Genomic DNA, 21,069 nt, shown 5'->3' on the forward strand with positions numbered 1-21,069 from the left:
TAGGAAGTAAATTCTGTTATTAAAATAAGAAGGTGCCAAACCAAAGTTCAAAACTAGTTTGTCTCATATTTTCCCATGCTACTAAAATTATCTTTAGACTACATTAAAGTTTTCTTGTATTTTATTTTAGACTTTTCAGATAAGAACTATACCTTATAGACTAAAAGAGTATATCAAATTGAGCACATGCTCAAACAAGTTTATATGGTAGATAAAGAAAACTAGATTAAAAAAAAACTGGTATATATACACAATGGAATACTACTTGGACATAAGAAAGGATGAAATCAGGCCTTTCCGCTGCTGCACGAGCATGATCCCGGAGGCCAACTAAACCACTTTGGACACCAGCAGCTCACAGAAATGCCTCTAAACTGTGAACTGAGCCACTGCCCCATGCGGTGCCAGGGGAGAAAAGGTTTCTCTCTCTCAACCCTTCCTTTCTGGGCACAGAATGACGATCACCGCTTTTTGAGCACAAAATGGAGGTACCAGCCAGCTGCTGCGGGACGCGCGGGAGATCCCGGGGAGCCGGGGGTACCGACCCTGCCCTCTGAGATTTAAGCGCAGCGGCCACACGTGTGTTGCCTTTCTGCTGCTGCATGAGCATGATCACAGAGGCCAACTGAACTACTTTGGACACCAGTAGCTCGCAGAAATGCCTCTAGACTGTGAACTGAGCCACTGCCCCATGCGGCGTCAGGGGCGAAGGGTTTCTCTCTCCAGGCTTTCCCATCTTATGAGCATCACAAAAGGGAAGTAAAAGCTTACAGTAATGCAATTTCTGGCAGAATTTTCCCTGGACTTTATACAGAAATCCAGAACCATGCGGCCCCGACAGCAGCCAAAATCTCTTCATTGTCAGCAATGTAAAACGGTTCCTTTTTAGCAGGGCTGACTTTGGGGGGAAAGTCCAAAGAATAATAGTGAGTTTTTTTGTTGAAATATTGAAGGTAATCAAAGTAGCAGCCATGTCTCTAGACTGTGAACTAAGCCATAGCCCCACTCCAACCAATGAGAGGAAATATCCTTCTTTCTCGGTTTTTTTCCCTTTTCGGGGAGAAGCGGCGTGGCGTCCACCATATTATGAGGTCTATTAAGCAGGTACAAACTTGGTGGCATGGGAAAAATAAAAAAAATAAAAATAGGGGCTGGAGAGATAGCACAGCGGGTAGGGCGTTTGCCTTGCAGGAGGCCGACCCAGGTTCAAATCCCAGCATCCCATATGGTCCCCTGAGCACGGCCAGGAGTAATTCCTGAGTGCAGAGCCAGGAGTAACCCTTGTGCATCGCCAGGTGTGACCCAAAAAGCAAAAAATAAATAAATAAATAAAAATAAAAAATAAATAAAAATAAAAATAAAAAAATTATGTACTTGGAACAGCAGGACGCTTGGGCAGTCTCGGGTCAGGGCCAGTAACGGCAAGTGCTCTGCCAGATTAGATACGGGTGGCCACACTTTTGAGTGGCCACTTTGCTGCTGATTGACCAGGTTTCAGAGGCCAACTAGACTACTTTTGGTCCCAGAAACTGCTTGCAGCCATGTCTCTAGACTGTGAACTAAGCCATAGCCCCATACCTGCCGAGGAGGGGAAAGATCCTTCTTTCTCGGTTTTTTTTTCCCTTTTCGGGGAGAAGCGGCATGGCATCCGCCATATTATGAGGACTATTAAGCAGGCATGAACTCGGTGGCGTGGGAAGGAGAAAAAAAAATAAAAAAGAGTTATGTACTTGGAACAGCAGGACTTCATATCTCTTCATTCTCAGCAATGGAAAACTAATTATCAAACGCTTCCTTGGCAGTAGGGCTGTCTTTTTTGCGGGGAAACCCCAACAACAATTGTGAGTTTTGTGTTGAAATATGGAATGTAATCAAGGTAAAAAGAAAATGAAGTGAAATTTATCAGTTATGCAGGTGGGGGTGGGGGGCGGGGGGTAGGAGGTATACTGGGGTTTTTGGTGGTGAAATATGGGCACTGGTGAAGGGATGGGTGTTTGAGTATTGTATAACTGAGACATAAGCCTGAGAACTTTATAACTTTCCACATGGTGATTCAATAAAATAAATAACTTAAAAAAAAAAAGAAATCATACAACTTGTGGCTATGTGGATGGATCTGAAGAGTGCCATACTGAGTGAACTAAATCAGAAGGAGAGGGACAGAAACAGAATGATGTACTTCCTATGTGGGATATAAGGAACACATAGCAGGGAATAACAGATGGCCTAAGATAACCAGGTAGATGAACTAATCTACAGAACTGTGCTCACGGTGTTGGACAGGTTGGGGAGAAGGCAATGTGAGGGGTAAATTGTGGGGGCTGGCAGTACTCTAGTGGAGGGTGTAGTGTTAGAACCCTATATTTATGAAACCCTATCATTAACAGTATTGTAAATCACAGTGCCTAAAAAAAGCTTAGATGGATATGTGCAACATATTATCATTTGTATTTGCAGGCACTCATACAGAAAATATTATGCATGCTCCATTATGGTATATAACAGTGCAACTTTAGGAAAAGATGAAGTAGAGATTGGTGAGGGCTTTATATTTCCAAGTATTCACTTAAGATTAGCAATTAAAAATTAAACTATTAGATAATTTAAATAGCTACTACATACTAATTTTAAAGATACTATTTAAAATTCAGATTCCGTACAATAAAATGCTTAAGTCATGTTTTATTTTCTATTAGATGTTTGGCTAAATTAAATTTAACATAGCTAATTTTAATATTTTAGATAGCTGGCATAAAAATATGAAAATTTCTACACAGATTTTACTTCCGTCACCTCTTACTATATTTTATGAAAAGATTTTTTTTTAATTTACTAAGATTCTACCTTGGTATTAGGAAAGTAGAACAATAAAAGTCAGATAATAAATATCAGATTCTTTCTGGAAATGGTTGACTTTTATACTTCCAAATACTTAACTATATTACATTTGACCTTTCTGAGTCTTATTTAGTCATCTGTAAATATAGTGACACATCATCTAAAAGTTTTCAAGACTCAAATAAAAGGTACGTAGTATCTTTAAAAGCAGTGGTTATAAATTATTTTTAATCTCAATTCTATTCATATATTTAGACCATAAATAATATTTAAATGGTTAATATTAAAAGAACCCATCACTAGGTACATTGTAATTATTAAATTATGATATCATAAATTCCTAAAGACTTGACACAAGTTCACTTTCTTCAAATTTCAATATTTTTTTTGCCTGCCCAGTCCCTCCTCCCCTTATTGTTGGTCACAATCACATCTGCCTGTGTTTCTTGGACACTTAGCTGTGCTTGTTGGGGAACAGGCATCAATCAGGTTATGTTGCTCCCAACATGTGGCAACAAAGCACTCCTTTCAGTTGTAGTGTTTGCACACCCTCGCTGTGGGGCTCACACATACCTGGCTGCTCTGCAGTCAGACTGCTCGAAGCACCAGGGGCAAAGACAGTAGAGCTGCCGTGCTCAAATTGCATGTAACAGCCCTAGTACTGAACTTGCAGCCTTAGGCTTGCAAGAATGGTGCCCTACATCACTGAGCACTCCCCTGGGCTCATATTTCAAAAATATGTGATTGAAATACTTGCATGTCCCTGAACATATGTCCTATCCAATCTATATACCTATTTCATTTATCTGTATTCTTTCTAATTCATACTTCAAAACTGAAGCCCAGATGTGTCTTTTCTGCAAAGGTTTCCCTAGTCTCCTCTCCTACACACAATGGATCAGTCCCTTTTCTATTCTCCTAACATCCAAGCCATCAAAGTGACAAAGAGTTTAAGAATAATAAATGAAATGTAAACAAATCAAAGTCATTTTAATAATGGCATAAGTTTCCGTTGTCAGATCATCTTGGTGCACAGAATTAGGTCTGGCATGACAGTGACAGAAAGCTCAAACCAACCAAGTGCCTTGAAAGACAGAAGTTGATCGCTGGCATATCAAAGACCAGATATAGACTGGCCAGCACAGCCAGGTGGGGTGTAATTTGATGCTATTTGGGAACTTTCTCTCTTACTGCTCCTCCCATTGTCAGTTTATGGCTCCACATATCCATACTGCAGGCGGCAAAGAAGAAAGGTGAGGAGTTAAAAAAGGTAATGCACCTTCTATTTTAAGGATGCTTTCTGAAAATTTCTGCTTACATATGTCTAGTAAAACAATCACGTGACTGCATCAAGCTACAAGGGAAGCTAGGAAACTATCCTTTTATTCCAAATAGTTATACACTAGGGGAAACAGTATAGGGGTTAATCAATATTAGGAGACAAGTACCAGTATTGCCACACTTGATTTTATCTCAAGTGTTATAGGTATCTAATTGACATTTAAAATTTACTATCAGGTGTGCAAGGATGTTCAGTAGTAAAAATCAGCCTTGCAGTTAGGCTGTGTTTCGAGTCCCAGCATCATCCAACATGCACCCGACATAATCCCAGTGGCACAGACTTGATGATTTCAGTGCTATAACAGAGTGTCCAGCTCAGAGAAAGCAAGTATGTGAGTGATCAGTGATCTTTACAACCGTAACAAGAAGAAAGTAACAAAAGACGAATAAAGTAATTTTCCATTCAAAAATAAAATGTACTAGGCATGAATGACAGTACAGCAGGTAGGGAATTTGCCTTGCACATGGCCAACCTGAATTCAATTCCCAGCACTTATGGTGCCTGAGTCCTACCAGGACTGATCCCTGATTACAGAGCCAGGAATAAGCTCTGAGCATTGCCAGATGTGACCCAAAAGCCAAGTAAATAAGTGAATTTTAAAAAATCTACTGTTTAGAGCTGGGATGTGGCTATCTTGCATGAGCAAGGCCCTGGGTTCATTCCAAGCCTCACAGAACCCTCCGAGCACACACAGCTGTGGCACTGGGGGTTTTAAGCACCTTGGGGCTGAACAATGCCAAAGTAGCACTACCAGCTGTGATTCTCTCAAAAATAAAAAAACCTAAAATTTACTCTCCGGCATTAATATTTCTAAAGTCATATACAGTATAAAATTATATGTCCTTCAGTATTTCAAATTTTAGACTATATATTTCTATTGATATAGATTAACCTTTACAAAACATAGTGAAGTTAGTAAAGAAAAGTAATTTTTAATAAAAGTAGGAAAGCTATTTTTACGTCATAAGTTATGATGTAACTGATCATTTTAAGCATGGTAAGACAAAGCATTAAAAACTAACACTATAAGTGCACTAATAAAATTAATACCAACAAAACTAAATATAAGTTAAATTCCAAAATATTCTTCTAGTACCTTATCATCTCATTTCACCAGGCTCTCTATCTCTAACTCATTTCTTCACTTCTCTGACCTTCTCTGACCTCACTTTATTTCAATCCCATAGTCAACACTTGAACTATTCTCTCAATAACACCTTCAACCTGAACTGATTTTGAAATCTACCCTCTATTCCTTAGGGGGCCGGAGAAAGTCTCAGAACACTGACATTATTATAAAGTAAGAGTTCTATTAATCAATCACTTGGAAACTCTCAAATGAATACTTCATAATCTTTAACTTATTTAAATATGATACTATTTAATTCTACATGTCCACTTAAAATTCTTGAATTTATAACAGTTACAATAAAATATTCTATTAATATGACCCTTGAAATGTACTGTCTAGAGTCAGCACTTTTAAGCTCAAAACAAAAACAAAACAACACCCTTTTGATCCAATAGGAGTTAAAGTTACCTTCATTTAAAGGACAAAATACTAAACAAGCTACAACAGAAATTTTTTATTATTCTGCTGTAAAATATCCAGTCAGGGAAATAACTTTCTGATTAACAAAATCAAACAGGTTCTAAACTACAGATAGATAGCAAAAAACACAAAATTAGGAATAAACATGTTATATACGAGTGCAGATTCAAAGAGGACAAAGTCTTTAAAATACAATAAAAGTTCCCCTACTCTCTGAAAAAATATTAAATGTGAAAAATGAACCAGTTTTCAAAAAATGCTATAACAAACACTAAGATCTACCATATATATTTACATTTGAGAGTCACTACTTTATGCCCAACAAAATAGGATTAAAGTAGATCCACTGAGTGAATTTACTCTAAATTAATTTATTTAAAATATTTTTAAATGTTAAAAATCACTACTGTATTATAGATTTCAGTAGTTAGAAATTTACAGTAATAAGATCAAGACCTGATAAAGTTTTAAGTAATATATTTCCATGTACACAGAAAAGTTATCAGTAACTTAAGAGAATTATCTCTTTTCAACAACTCTCTGTATCTGGAAGATTATAATTTTTAAAAAAATAAAAATTTAAGGGGCTGCAATGATAGCATAGCAGATAGAATGTTTGCCTTGCATGCAGCCAACCCAGGATCCCATATGGTTCCCAGAGCACTGCCAGGAGTAACTCCTGAGGGCAGAGCCAGGAGTATCTCCTGTGCATCACCTGGTGTGACCCCTCCGCCCCAAAAAAAGCAAAAACAAAAATAAAAATTTAAACCTAAGGCTAAGAACCTTTCCAAGATGTTCTCACAGTCTCTCATTGATAAATGAATACAGTGTCTCATATTTTTGTGATTTTTTTCCTAATTTGTGAAATGACTATAAATGTGAGTTCGTTTTTCAATGAAAATTAAAAAACTTGATGATACTCAAATTATGATGCTAAAAGGTTAATGCATAATTATCTTATTTCAGTAATAAAATTTAATTTTCATTTACAATGTTTCTAAGTCCTTTAGGACAATATTTTTAAAGCATTTTAGTAACAATAATAAGTATGAGATATCACTGAAATGTAAACATTCTTGTCTGTTGTTGAAAGAATAATCAATTAAAATGATAAACAGTTTTCATTCTTATTCTCAGAGAAAAGAAAACATCTGAAAAATTATCACTGTCTTACTGTGTTTGGTGTGGTCAATCTTGTGACATCACTGTTGAGAAACCTGCAACAGGAAAATAGAAAAAAACAAAAGGGTGAATCATACTTCAGTAATTTCAGAAACTAAAAGTTTGTTTTGAAATTTTACCTTTCTTACAGTCATAATTAGAAAATTTTCCATCATTTGAAAACTGAACATTTTATGTTTGCGGGATATGGTTGTGCATTGATTTTTTAGCCACACTAGGGGTTCTTGGGGGACTACTCTCAGCTTAGTGTTCCAGGGCATCAGGTTGTGCTGGGGGACCATGGAGTGCCTAGAATCAAACCTGGTTTCCTACATGAAAAGTATGGGATTTGGTCAACTAAGCTCTCTCCCCTCTTCTCTGCGATCCTGCCGCTCTCCCTCCCTCTCTCTCTCTCTCTCTCTCTCTCTCTTTCTCTCTCTCTCTCTCTCTCTCTCTGTTCTCATTTAAATCCTATTTAAATGGATCTAAGTTGTCATGAAAAAATATAATTTAGTTGTCAGGAAAAATATAATTTTATGACTTCTTTGGTCAGGAAATAAGCATAGAGGAAGCATAAAACACCTGGAGTTTTATAACTCATTATTCATTATAATATAGTACATTGTTTATAATCAACAACTCCTTGGAGATAACACGACATATTACTAAATAAACTACAGAACATTCAAATTAGATTTATTTGTTTTCAAACATTTACTAATAAGAGGAATACTGAATCTTACTAGATGACAAAGATAGGTGTTATTTATAGTATCTGTTTTTTTCTATGGCTGATTAGCAGTTCAGTTTATGTTTAAATGTAATGGAGTTAATATGAGAAGTAATCTCATGCTAATCCTTATGATTAGTTATGAAACTGCAGTTTTAAGGTTCAGAATTTGGCTTTTATGTATTGGTTCATCAGATCCCCAAAATCCTTCAAAGAAGTGGTAATTACTATATACGCAAAGAAAACTCTTTAGAGGGGAATACATGATTCATCCAAATATAAAGAACTGAGGTTTCCCTGATGTTTTACCTCACAGCTTTCACTTAATCCTTCCAACTTCTCCTTGCTCTATCCTTAATTTGAAAATACCTATTACTGGAGCCAAGGTCACAGGGATGGCGCACATGCCAAGCATGCTTGAGGCCCCAAGTGTGACCCACTGTACAACATAGCCCCACCCGTGCAAGCACTGCAAGGTGTAATCCAGGTGGGTAGCACCATACTGCTAGGTCTGAGCACACAACCTTCAGACCCTCATTTGCCAGGCCTAGGATAGCTGTGAGTGATCCCAATGCTCCCATGCATAGTTTGCAAGGTCCCTCTACCATCGTTTTTAAAATGCATGAACTGTTGTTAGTTTGTGCAAGACACTGTTCTCCTGTATCACTACACTTCATCTAATTATTTTGGGGTAGGCCATACCCATCTCGTTCAGGGATTATTTCTGGCTCTGTTCAGATGCTTGGAAGACCATATGTGGTGCTGGATCGAGTCAGTATAGCTGCATAACCTCTAGGCTCTCCACTATCTTTCTGGTCCTCTACCCAATTCTATTTTAAAGCAGTGATACATCTACTTCAACACTTCACTCATTTTCTCAAACCATTCCAATAGCTGAGAATGGCCAATTAGACTCTCTGCTTTCACATCTCATCACTGTGTTGCCTGTCACTCACACACTATTATGTTTTGGTCACTGGGACCACTTTGATATTCCCCAAATATATGATATGTGTCTCTCCTCAAGGACTTGACACTGCTGATCACTCAGCTGCTGTTCCCCATACCTCTATCAGAATCGCTCTCTCACTCCACAAATACTACTCCTTCAGAGAAGCCTCGCTTTATCACCAAATACTATTTTTAGCTGCAATCTCCATAAGAGATGACTGAGCGCATGAACACGGTACCTGGAATCCAATAATCAATCAGTAAATAGCTGCTAAAAGAATGAATGAACAATTACTTATTGATTTCTACTGTAGTACCACTATATGCCCAGAGGGACATATAAATAAAAACTCTTACAAATACTATGTGTTCAAGGGAAAAATGCAATAATAACCTGGTAAATGTTTGTAAAAGACATTCTATAAGAAGCAAGGCATGACTAGTCTGAAAGTGGGTATAATGAGGTAAATCTATGGGCAAACAATAAGGAAGATCTGAATAAAGAAAACAAAATGCAGAGGCAATGGGAAACTAAAACATCTTAATGGAGAGAAATAAGAGGACACTGAGGTAAGCTGAATGTAGGAACAAGAAGGCAGAGAATATCTCAAAGATTCTTTCTCATCAGAGACATAATGTAATATGGCTTGCTATATGACCTGGCAATATCACATCTGTATATCACAAACCCTGGGGGCACAAAAACACACAGCCGAAATGCCATCTGCACTTCTATGTTTATTGCAGCACTATTGACAACAGCCAGAATCTGGAAACAAAACACTCATTTTATTCTCACCAAGTTCCTGAGAACACTGGATTAAAAAATATTATGGTATATCTACACAATGGAACATACTTCACAGTTGGTAGGAAAAACGAAGTCATGAAACTCACTTATAAATGGATGGACATGGAAAGTATCATGCTGAGTGAAATGAGTCAAGAGGAGCAGGACAGACAGAATGATTGCACTCATTTGTGGAACATAAAAAAAAATTTAAAAAAACATAGTATGGGACACATTATTCAAGGGTAGTAGAAACACAGGCCAGGAGGACTATTCCATGGTTGGAACAAGCCTGCCTCCTGTGTTAGGGTTCTCGAGAAGGCAGTTGGGATAAAGAAGGAACTATTATGGCAATGCTAATTGGAAATGATCACTCTGGATAAGAACTTCATGCTGAAAGCAGGTAAAGGAACAAACATGATAACCTCTCAGTATCTGTACTGCAAAGCATAATGTCCAAAAGGAGAGAAAGAGAAAGAAATAAGTGTCTGAAATAGAGGCAGGCTGGGGGGAGGGGGTGGCGGGAGGGAAACTGGGGGTATTGGTGGTGGGAAATATATACTGGTGGAGGGACGAACACTATGACTGATTATGAACAGCTGCAAATTTTAGCCTAATTATGAACAGCTGCATATTTTAGCTGTAACTGTGTATCTCATGGTGATGGGAGGGAGGGAAGAAGGGAGGGAGGAAGCCTAGGAGAAGTGACTTTTATTTTGATCCTTATTATTCCTTGGGTATTCCACTCAAATAGAGCTTCTTCCCAACACAGGAACAGCATGTAAAATAGCTTCAACATCTGGGGCTAGAGAGATACTACAGGAATTAAAGAGTCTGTCTTGCATGCAGTCAACCCCAGTTTAATCCCCAGCACCGCATATGGTCCTTTGAGCACCAACAGAAATTACCACTGAACACAGAGCAAACAGGAACACTGAGCAGCTAAGCACCGCCCCCAAACAATAAAAAAAACGAAACTTTTTAAAAATAAAATAGCTCCAATAACTAAAGATCAATCATAGAAAAAAGAACATTTCAAGTCAAAAGTAGGGGTAAACTGCTGGGAATATATCCCAGAAAAGCCAAAAAGTATAGTCGAAGTGACATCTGCACTTACATGTTCATCGCATTACTGTTTACAATAGCCAGAATCTGGAAAAAACCTGAGTGCCCTATAACAGATGACTGGTTGAAGAAACTTTGGTACATCTATACAATGGAATACTATTCAGCTGTTAGAAAAAATGAGGTCATGAAGTTTACATATAAGTGGATCAGCATGGAAAGTATCATGCTAAGTGAAATGAGTCAGAAAGAGAGAGACAGACATAGAAAGATTGCACTCATCTGTGGAATATAGAATAATAGACTAGGAGTCTAATACCCAAGAATAGTAGAAATAAGTACTAGGAGGTTGACTCCATGGCTTGGAGGCTGATCTCTCATTCTGGGCAACTCAGAGAAGGGAGCATAAAGTAAAATGCAGTCGGAGGTCATGCGGGGGAGGAGTGATGCGTGCCGAATGTAGACTAGAGACTGAACACAATGGCCACCCAACACCTTTATTACAAACCACAACACCTAATCAGAGAGAGAGAACTAAAGGGAATACCCTGCCATAGTGGCAGTTTGGGGTGGGGGGAGACGGGACTGGGGAGGGTGGGTTTACTGGTGGTGGGGAATGGGCACTGGTGAAGGGATGGGTTATCGAACTTTGTATGGGGGAAACATGAGCACAAAAATGCATAAATCTGTAACTGTACCCTCACGTTGATTTACTAATTAAAAATAAACTATTAAAAAATTAAAAAAAAAAAGTAGGGGTAAATTTAACAAGGAAATGACTAGAAAACAACAACACATACTATTTAGCAGAACTTAGGGAAAACCTATAAATAGGGAAGCAAGAAAAGCTGTATTGTATACTCTTGTTTTGTTTGAATTTAATAGATCAATGGAAAATACAAATAATGAAGGTCACAGAGGACACAGAGGAACAGAATTCTAAAGTGTTATAGTTAGCTTTGTGACATATGAAGGGGTATAAGAAGATACTTATTCTCTCTGAACAACATATACTTATTGAACAATTCTTTTTATCAATTTATTAATACTTATTCTCTCTGAACAACCAGATAGAAGAAGGCTATACATTATTACACTCCTGGCAGTGCTCAGGGGACCACACGGGATGCTGGGAATAGAACCTGGGTCGACCTCTTGTAAGGCAAACACCCTACCCGCTGTGTTACCACTCCAGCCCCTATTACACCCTACTTTTAAAGAACCAGTATTTTGAGGAACTAATATTACGCTCTCAATATTAATCAACAAAAAAAGTCTTGGGGTATCACAAGTGTCAATACAAAATCTTGTGAAGAGTGACTATTTTTTCTATAAAACTCCAACTAAAAATGGACTTAAATGCTAAATACTTACACTCACAATATTTGTAACTGAATAAAAAATATAGACTTAGGAAACGGTTTACTGGTAGAGTTCATACCTTGCATGTGTGAAGCCCTGAGTTTGATCTTCAGCACCCCAAAACAAAGATACAAAAATGTGACATGGGTACGCATATAGATATGCATACATATCTATAGTAATGTTCCTATTTTTATATTCTGCAAAAACTACAAGATAATTAAAACTAAATCTGTACTTAAATGCTTATTTAATATCCTAAAGTTTGTATTATAAAAATACTAATAGTTATTTCTGCAACATAGTAGCAATTTTTACACATGGCTTACAGGGTACTTGCAAATGCATAGGGGAAAAAAAAGCATGAAATTAAAATGACACTAGAGGTTAAAGCCAGACAAAGTATAAAGCTTCTCATAAAAGTCCTAAGTAGCCTTTATAAGGAAAATGTAATTCTTTAAAGCCATGTTGAAATTAGAAAATATGTTCAAGTTACACCTATAAAAAGCAGTATTAAATTTTATAAAAATGTAACTAATGTGTTGGTTATATACTAATTCTCTAAAAATCACTATTTTAGTAGATGTGACCAGTGCAAACATCTTAACTATTTTTACTCTCAAATAACACCTACCAATATTAAACTGTGGAAAATCCCAAATAATGATACAATTTCTATTCTATGAGTATAGTTCCAATTCTCAGCATGTTAACTATATTTACTTCTATCCCAAGGTTTTTCTCACATAATCAATTCTGGCATACTAAAATTTTACACTTCACTTGATGGTGCTAGATAACATTTCAATATTATACAAAGTAAGTGAATTTATCCCTAACCATCTTATTGAAAAGACTGAAAGGAATAAATGAAAAGGATCCAAAAGGTAGAGTATCAGCTCACCTAATCTAAATGTGAAAATACAAGCTGATTAATCCTAAAATTCATTTTAAGTTACTGTTCCTAAAACATTTTATTATTTATATCAGCTTGTCTTTTTGCTATGTTCTGGTATTTTCAGGTATAGTTTTACAATAAAAATTATTTTTATAGCACAGTGGGTAGGGCGTTTGCCTTGCATGCAGCCCACCTGGGTTGGCTTCCTCCATCCCTCTCGGAGAGCCGGGCAAGCTACCAAAAGTATCCCGCCCACATGGCAGAGCCTGACGTATTTGATATGCCAAAAACAGTAACTAGTCTCACAATGGAGACGTTACTGGTGCCCTCTCAAGCAAATCGATGAGCTATGGGATAACAGTGATACAGACAGTTTATCATTATAGTTTTGGGAACGTGGTTACAATACTGTTAACATAAATGACTTTAAGCGCGCAGTTTCTGCACTTCCCACAAACGTGCCCAAGAACCACGTCCCTCGCCACCTGCACTGTTCTTCTGTTATTTCTAGTCTATCTCTTCATTTCCCCCATGAAGTCCCACATTATCTTACCACATTGCTTAAGAATCTCAGTTTTGTAATTCAAGGCCAAGGGTTTGTCATCATTTGCATTTATATATGAAAACTAATCTCTAAAATTATATGCTACTTGTATGCTGATCTAGAGTTACCATCCAAATTAAAGAAAAAGAAAGGAACATTTTTCCAATGTCTTTTTGAAGTAGCACAATTACACATATTTTGGCATATATTTTAATGTTTAAGAACTTCATAAATGCTAAACTTCTTCTTACCATTATCTAACTCAGTCAAAATTCTGACTAGTTTTAAATGCCAATTGTTTTAAGTTTATACACATATATATAGACAATGACTACCATAGTATCACAACACAGCATTGCTAAAAGCCTAATCAGAATAGAATTGCAAATGATTCTCCTAAATATTTGAAATTTTATTTTCTCTACTTTAAAGTAAAAACAGCCATCATCTATGTTGCCTATGATGTATTCTTTCAGGAAAATGCCCAATTTAGAAGGAAACTGTTTTATCTTCAAGTTATTTTTAAGCTTATGTTTGCTATATGGAGGGGGAACAGGGAAGGAACAGATATTTTAACCACAAAATCTTTGATGTATTATAATGTTATACATGTAAAAATCTTTTTTAATTGATTTTTGTATTATTATTTGTCTGGAGGTGACTGACAGCAATAGCTAGTAAGTCATGCTGCTAATTTCCTTCCAAAGATTAGTTTAGCACATCAGCTGAATTGATTTTTAAAACAACCTCAGGTTATAGCACTCTGTGTGTTATTTACAAGTATTAATTTTCTTTATATTATCACTGTGGAGAAGTGGTTTTATTCATTTAATTATAAATATCCCTAAAACCTCAACAGCATTATGTTTTAAAAAAGAAAAGATCCACCTTGCTACCTATTTTACTGTAATCCTTGAGAAACCTTCGTACCATCAAGTGTTTCCTTTTTCTTTCTTCCTTTTTTTTTTAGAAAGTACACCCAGCAGTACTCAGGCCTTACTTCTGCTCTGCACACAGGGATCACTTCTGATAGGACTTGGGGGACCATATGTGGTGCCAGGGATCAAACTGGGGTCAACTGCATGCAAGGTAACACTTTGTTCACTGTATTATCACTCCAACCACCCTTTTCTTATTTTTTTTTAAAAAGATGAGCACAATTTACCAGTGCATTAATTAACTAAGCATACACTATGGCATATATGAAAGATGCCTACTAAAATCAGTGTAATGTGGGCATATAAATAGAAGGCATATAACATTAATAGAAGTTTTGTTAAGCAGTTTATGAAGAAAAGAACTCTGATCGATTTTAATACTTAATTTATAAGCAATAAAATTTTAAAGTGATAGCAAATCATTTCCTGACCTATTTAAAAACACTATTACAGAATAGTTTTAAGTACTGACTCTATATATTTTGTTATTTATACACGTACCAAGTGCATGCATGCTAAAAGTTATTTTCTGATTTTATTGGAGAAGATATTCCAGTGGTTAAAGGAAGGAAAAAAGATTTGATGAATATGGGTCCTAATTCCAAGCAATACTTTTGTTATATCTTAGCATGACTGCTTCCTGTTCTCAGTTTCAGCTGTAAATCTAGTCAGGATATACAGTAAGTCAGTGCCCAAAGTTACGTGTAAGTTCTTGGAACTATGACTTTAAGCAAAAACATGTATAATAAAGAGATGAATAAAGTTATATGGTACAATCCTTGGCAGGGATTTTTTTTCCTCAATGTAAAAACCAAAGACGTTGAAGGAAACAAGGTTAAAGGAAACAACATTATTCAAGGACTTCCTGTACCCAGAGAAAATGCAGGCAGAGATGGGAAGAACACGCAAACTCAACACAGACAGTGGCCCTGGCTGGCAATTGATTTTTTTCTCATCAACTAATGAAAAAGTATTGAATGAAAGGACAATTTGAGAACCTGTGGTACTAAATGCGCTTTTTTACTTGATGTTTATAGAGGCCAGGAGTGCAGTAATTCCAGTGATTTTTGCATCAGCAAATTAATTCACATTAATATATATGAAAAAAGTATAGAGCTTGTACCCTTAAAGGGGGCATTTGACTGACTCCCTAAAATAAAGTGGTTATATATATTTGCAGTCCTGGAAGAAGCAAAGAGACCTACAGAATTAAAAGCAAGATAATCAATAAACCAAGGTTTTATATACTGGCACTAATTGGCTTTGGAGATTTCACCAGTCTTTCTAAGATAATTAGGCATTAAATATTGTATCTACTATTAGAAATAATCAAAAGTTTGCTATCTAGATCAGTATTTGCCAAAGCAGGTAATACTCTCCAGTGGGGTAGGGAAAATGTGCTGGGAAGATGAAGGAAGTGAACATTACTAGTCTCTGTGAAACTAGGCCAACAGGTGCTTTTTGCTTGCTCACTTTAAAAAGGTACATTTCTAGGGGGGTAACTGAATAGTATTTTTTCTTTAAAAAAAGGGGGGGCTGTAGGCCAAATAAGCTTGGGAACCTCCAATATAGACCAGGGACACTTAGAAAGTTATATTCTACAGATTTCTGTTAGAAGTCTAAGAATTAAAAACAACAGGTTTTTTTTTTCTGGATGATCATTTTGGCTTTTTGGGTCACACCCAGCAATGCTCCGGGGTTTCTCCTGGCTCTGCAGACAGGAATTACTCCTGGTGGTGCTCAGAGAACCATTAGGATGCTGGGGATCAAACCGGGTTGGCTGTTTGCAAGGTAAACATCCTCCTAGTCCCCAATATTTATTATTAAAATCTCTGAATTTGTCATGTCACAACCTATCACATGTAAAACAAATTGAGATTTTTCTTGTGAGCTGTTTTAAGAACTAAATAAAACTAGGAATAAAACACTAAATATTAGCACTCTCTATAAAACCTTAAAGAGCTTATCTGCCAGGATTCTAACTTTTGTTACTCTCTCCAAAAGACTTCAACTATACAATTCAATGTCAGTGATTAAGTTATTATTTCAGGTAAAATCAAACATGAATATTGCAAACCAAATGCCCCAAAGGGGAGAGACAGACACACAAACACATACATACAGAGATAGAGAGCGTGAGAGAGAGTGAGAGCGTGAGAGAGAGAGAGAGAGAGAGAGAGAGAGAGAGAGAGAGAGAGAGAGAAAGAGAAGAAAAGTGCCTGCCACAGAGACAGGCTGGGGAGAGGGTGGCGGGAAGGAACCTGGGGACATTGATGGTGGGAAATGTGCACTGGTGGAAGGATGGGTGTTGGAACACTGAATGACTGAAACCCGATGATGATCAGCTTTGTAACTGTATCTCACGATGACACAATTTTAAATAATTTTTAAAAATTAAAATAATTTAAAAAATAAATATGATATTGAAAATGGATTCACACTAACAATTATTTCACGTTTCTTAAAATTATATTTATATTTCCATAAATCAATAAAATGTGATTAATAATTCTATGACCCTCTCTGCAAAAATACTGTCATTCTCTTAAAAATATGCACATTCTTCAGTTTGCAACACTCATCCTTATTATTCTATGACTGAAATTATCTTGAAGATTTCAAATATCATGTGTCAACTCAGAAACATTAGTTAATTATTTATTTATTTTTGCTTTTTGAGTCACACCCGGCAATGCACAGGGGTTACTCCTGGCGGTGCTCAGGGGACCATATGGGATGCTGGGAATCGAACTCCTGTCAGTCGCGTGCAAGGCAAACGCCCTACCTGCTGTGCTATATCACTCCAGCCCCCAACTCGGAAACATTTTAGACAACATAAGTTTTATTACATAAATTTTATCTAAAACTCAGTGGTAACTTCATGATTTTGCTAATAATAAAATTATGCAAAAGAAAAATTCACTGCTACACTTGGTGAACTTTTTTTTAAAGAATACATATGCAGTGTGTTTACTAAAATTCTGACTATTCTTTTAACAATTAGAATTTCTCATAATCTTTACTCATTCACTCATAAAGTTTCTGCTTTGCAACACAAGTGGGCACTCATTTACTAGGAGGAGGTGACTGCACTATCAACAGGTGTTGATTCACTCTTTTCTTATTATTGGATTTTTGGATCATACCCGGTGATGCTCAGGGGTATACTCTTGGCTCTGCACTCAGGAATCACTCCTGAGGGTTTGGGGACCATATGGATGCAGGGGATTGAACCGGATTTGGCTGCATGCAAGGCAAATGCCCTACCCACTGTTCTATCACTCTGGCCCCAAAACATTCTTGAGACTAATGTATATATGACATCTCCAAACTTAAGTAACTGTTACAACAAACAGCACTTTAAAGGTTTATATGATAGTTTTCTCTAAGGTCTTTAGAGAATTCAATGTAAATTAGAGCAAGTTAAATTCATTAATAATTACTAATTTCTAAGTTAAAACATATTACCTGAATATAATTATAAGAAATTTTATATTTTTTTCCAAAATCAGTTCATCTTAGGACTGGCAATAATGCCAAACTGACAGATAATTTGCTACTTACAAGACTTCTTAAAAAACAAAAGCAAAATCAAACCTCATTTAGCAAGCCAGTCATCAAGACAAAAACAGGCTCAATGTTTTATAAAGGTAAGAGTTTCCTGTGCAGTCGCTAAAAAGTTTGAAATAAAACTATCCAATGAAAACCTTCAAAGATCCATTTCAGACTGAGGCTATAAAGACTAGAAGGTTAATTAAGCAATCTAATAATATATAATCAAAAATATTTAGTTAGATCCAATAATTAAAGCTGTTATTACTAGTAACAAATGCTAGGTTCCAGATCTATTTATTTTACTTTTTATTAAAAGAATTCTGCTGTGAATTTTTAGAGCTATTGAATAATTTTACAAATATTTTATTTTTCTTAAGACTATCAGAATGATACAATCATAAATAAGAAATCTGATCAAAAACCTCAACGAGACTAAGTAAGCCTGGTTCTCACTCAGGATTTTGGCATACATTTGTTATGTACCTTAGGCAATCTCTTAATAGTTCAATTTGCCATACCATAATTATCAACTTCACAGGGATGTTGTGAAGTTTAGTTAATTATGCTTATAAAAATTTTTGAGGTACAGAGATGAAAGAGAGGTGCAAGTCATAGATACATTAATTGTCATGTCCTTGATGAAAAAAATGCCACTTAAAAACAACTTGGGTTCATTTTAAAGACATAATACTAAGTGAAATAAACAATGCAGTAAACAATGTTTAGAACCCCCATAAGTCATATTATTGACGTCTGATCTTCAGGGTGGTATCGGAGAGGGGGACTGTGGCAGGAGATTATAATGTCATGAGGACAGAGCCCCCCTAAATAGGATTATTACCCTTAGGAAGTAGCTCCTTGCACCTCTTCTGCCATGTGATGAAGTCTATGAACCAGGATGTGGTACAAAACCTCCCTAATATACTGAATATACCTTAATCTTGGATTTTTCAGCCTCTAGAGTAGTGAAAAAAATTCTATTGTTTATTAATTCACATCACATATTTATTATGTTAACACTTCCAGGAGAAATAAAGACAGCCAGTCACAAAAGGGAAAATACAACATAATTCTAATCATATTGTGTCATAAAGTATTTATACAAGGTAAGTAAAATAGTGAAATCCCTAAGATGCCAAGAGTGGAGGTAGGGAACAAATGGGAAATAACTATTTTCAATGGGTACAAATTTTCAAAGACAAGAAAAATTCTGGAGATGAATTATGATAATGGATTATTGTAATGTTTATACAACATGTAAACATACTTTTTGTCACCAAACTCTATACTTCAAATTGGTTAAAATGGTAAATGTGATGTAATCTATATTTTATCACAACAATAAAAAATGTGTGAAAATCAAAATACAAATTAAAAACCACTTTTCTGTTTTGTTTGTTTTGGGGCCACACCTGGCCACTCCTGGCTCTGCACTCAGGAATTACTCTTGGTGGGGCTCAGAAGACCATCTGGGATGCTGGAGATGGAACTTGGGTTGGCCACATGCATGACAAGCATCCTACCGGCTATACTATCTCTACAGCCTAAAAATCATTCTTAAGAAAGATGAAGTTTCTGCCTTCATAGAATTTATGCAGAAGAATTGGAGGTCTATGAGAGCAACAAAAAATAGAAAAGCTTGAGTCTTTCTCATAAAGCTGAATGCTACTATGAAGGGAGTGATGCACAGCAAGGAAGGTTTTTCTCAGGAGACAAATCACCTGATATCAGGATGAAATCAGAAGAAACACATCAGGTAAGAAAAAAATGGCGAATGCTGAAGTACTAAAGTAGGGAGGTGAAAGGTAAGTGATTTTTAAAAAGGAGAAGATGCAGAGCTGGTACAGTGTGTTAGAATACAGTGGTAGGAGCTAAGCACAATTGGTGATGGGCCTGGAAATTAAAAGCAAGAGCTTACCCAAGCTTATGTTAGGTGTGCTAAGAGTCATATGGGAATGATAAGATTTGATTAGATTTCTCCCCCTTTTTTGCTCATGTTGTTCTAATAATTGGTGCTCATAAACTTGGTTGTGCTGCTCTCTGGGGACTGCACATTTCAGATGAGGTGCTCATTTTACACATGCAACTGTAATGCCAGAATTCCAAAGAGCAGAACTGCAAGCCCTGTGCTTGTGCATGTGGCTAGACAGCACCAGAATCAGTTTCAGCTTCATGTTTACAAGGTAGGAACTTCAAGCACTGCACCATCTCTGGGACCCATTTAAAAACAAAAGCCAAGAGACATTCTAGGGGTCTGGGATGTGACTGGTAAAGCATATGGCTTGTAAGCAATCTCTGACACCGTGCGCACGCACACACACACACACACATACACACACAAAGGAAACTTTTGCCACTATATACAAAATAATCTTGGGAATGGGGAAGAAGAAAGAATCAAAACAGGGAACTAATTTAGAGAACAATTGCAGTCATTCAAGAGGAAATCAGATGACTATCATGATAAACATATGGTGGGGAAACTGGTTTTATATATGGTTGCTGATGGAATAAATAAGAGACAAAAGCATGATAGTCAAGAGTGACTTGAGGGTTTGGGTCACAACAGAGAGACACTGAGATTGCCCTGGGATAAGAATAGGTTTAGTGGTGGTTAGTAGTAGCGGTGGTTTAATAAAAAAAAAAAAAAGTTTGGTTTTGGCATAGTTAAGTACCCAAGTGAAAAGTTTCACAAAAGGTGATGTAACCAACTATGAAAACACTGTGAGGTAGGGACGCTGGTGGTAAGAAATGTCCACTGGTGAAGGGTAGGGTTTTGGAACATTTATGACTGAAACTCAATCATGAAAATCTATGTAACTGTATATTTCAAGGCGAGTCAATTAAAAAAAAATAAATTTTACTAGTGCCCATGACAGAATGTTGTCAGAGGCACTGAGAAGATGAAAGCACAAATAGGATTAGTGTAGAAGGCACATCTATGGACAATTCTTTGAAGGAGTTTTCCTATTAGAAAAAAGAACAGTAGCAAAATGTTACTGCGGCTGAAAGGAGATTAGCATTCTTCAGTAATTTCTGTATTAAAATAAGGTAATGTGTATTATATTTATGTACTAATAAGATGATCTAGAAAAGGAAATAGTGATTATGGAGAACTTATAAAAATTTTTGATTCTAAGCATCTAGCATATGCATAAATCTGTCCATACTGCTAGAATTACAAAGATTAAGGAAAAAAATAGCAAAGACAATAAATATAACTAGTATAACTAATTTAAGAATTAGAAGAGGGAAAATACCACAAGAACAAATTTAAGTAAAATCCTTTTAAAATATTATTACTTTATTACTTTATAATAGACTGCCATGCTAAAAATGCAAA

The 21,069-nt window shown here is 36.3% G+C and overlaps 1 protein-coding gene across 18 annotated transcripts in view; it reads right to left on the reverse strand.

Annotated features, from left to right (window-relative positions):
• The window catches only part of BAZ2B (bromodomain adjacent to zinc finger domain 2B), a 356,824-nt gene that overhangs the window by 188,872 nt on the left and 146,883 nt on the right, over positions 1 to 21,069 (reverse strand). For all 18 annotated transcript variants that reach the window (XM_055120597.1, XM_055120596.1, XM_055120595.1 and 15 more), the window contains exon 3: positions 6,907 to 6,949. The gene's annotated coding sequence lies outside the window, so the exon portion shown is untranslated. The remainder of the gene's footprint in view (positions 1 to 6,906; positions 6,950 to 21,069) is intronic.

The sequence above is a fragment of the Sorex araneus genome, chromosome X (assembly GCF_027595985.1).
Source record: "Sorex araneus isolate mSorAra2 chromosome X, mSorAra2.pri, whole genome shotgun sequence".
Classification (NCBI taxonomy): domain Eukaryota; kingdom Metazoa; phylum Chordata; class Mammalia; order Eulipotyphla; family Soricidae; genus Sorex; species Sorex araneus.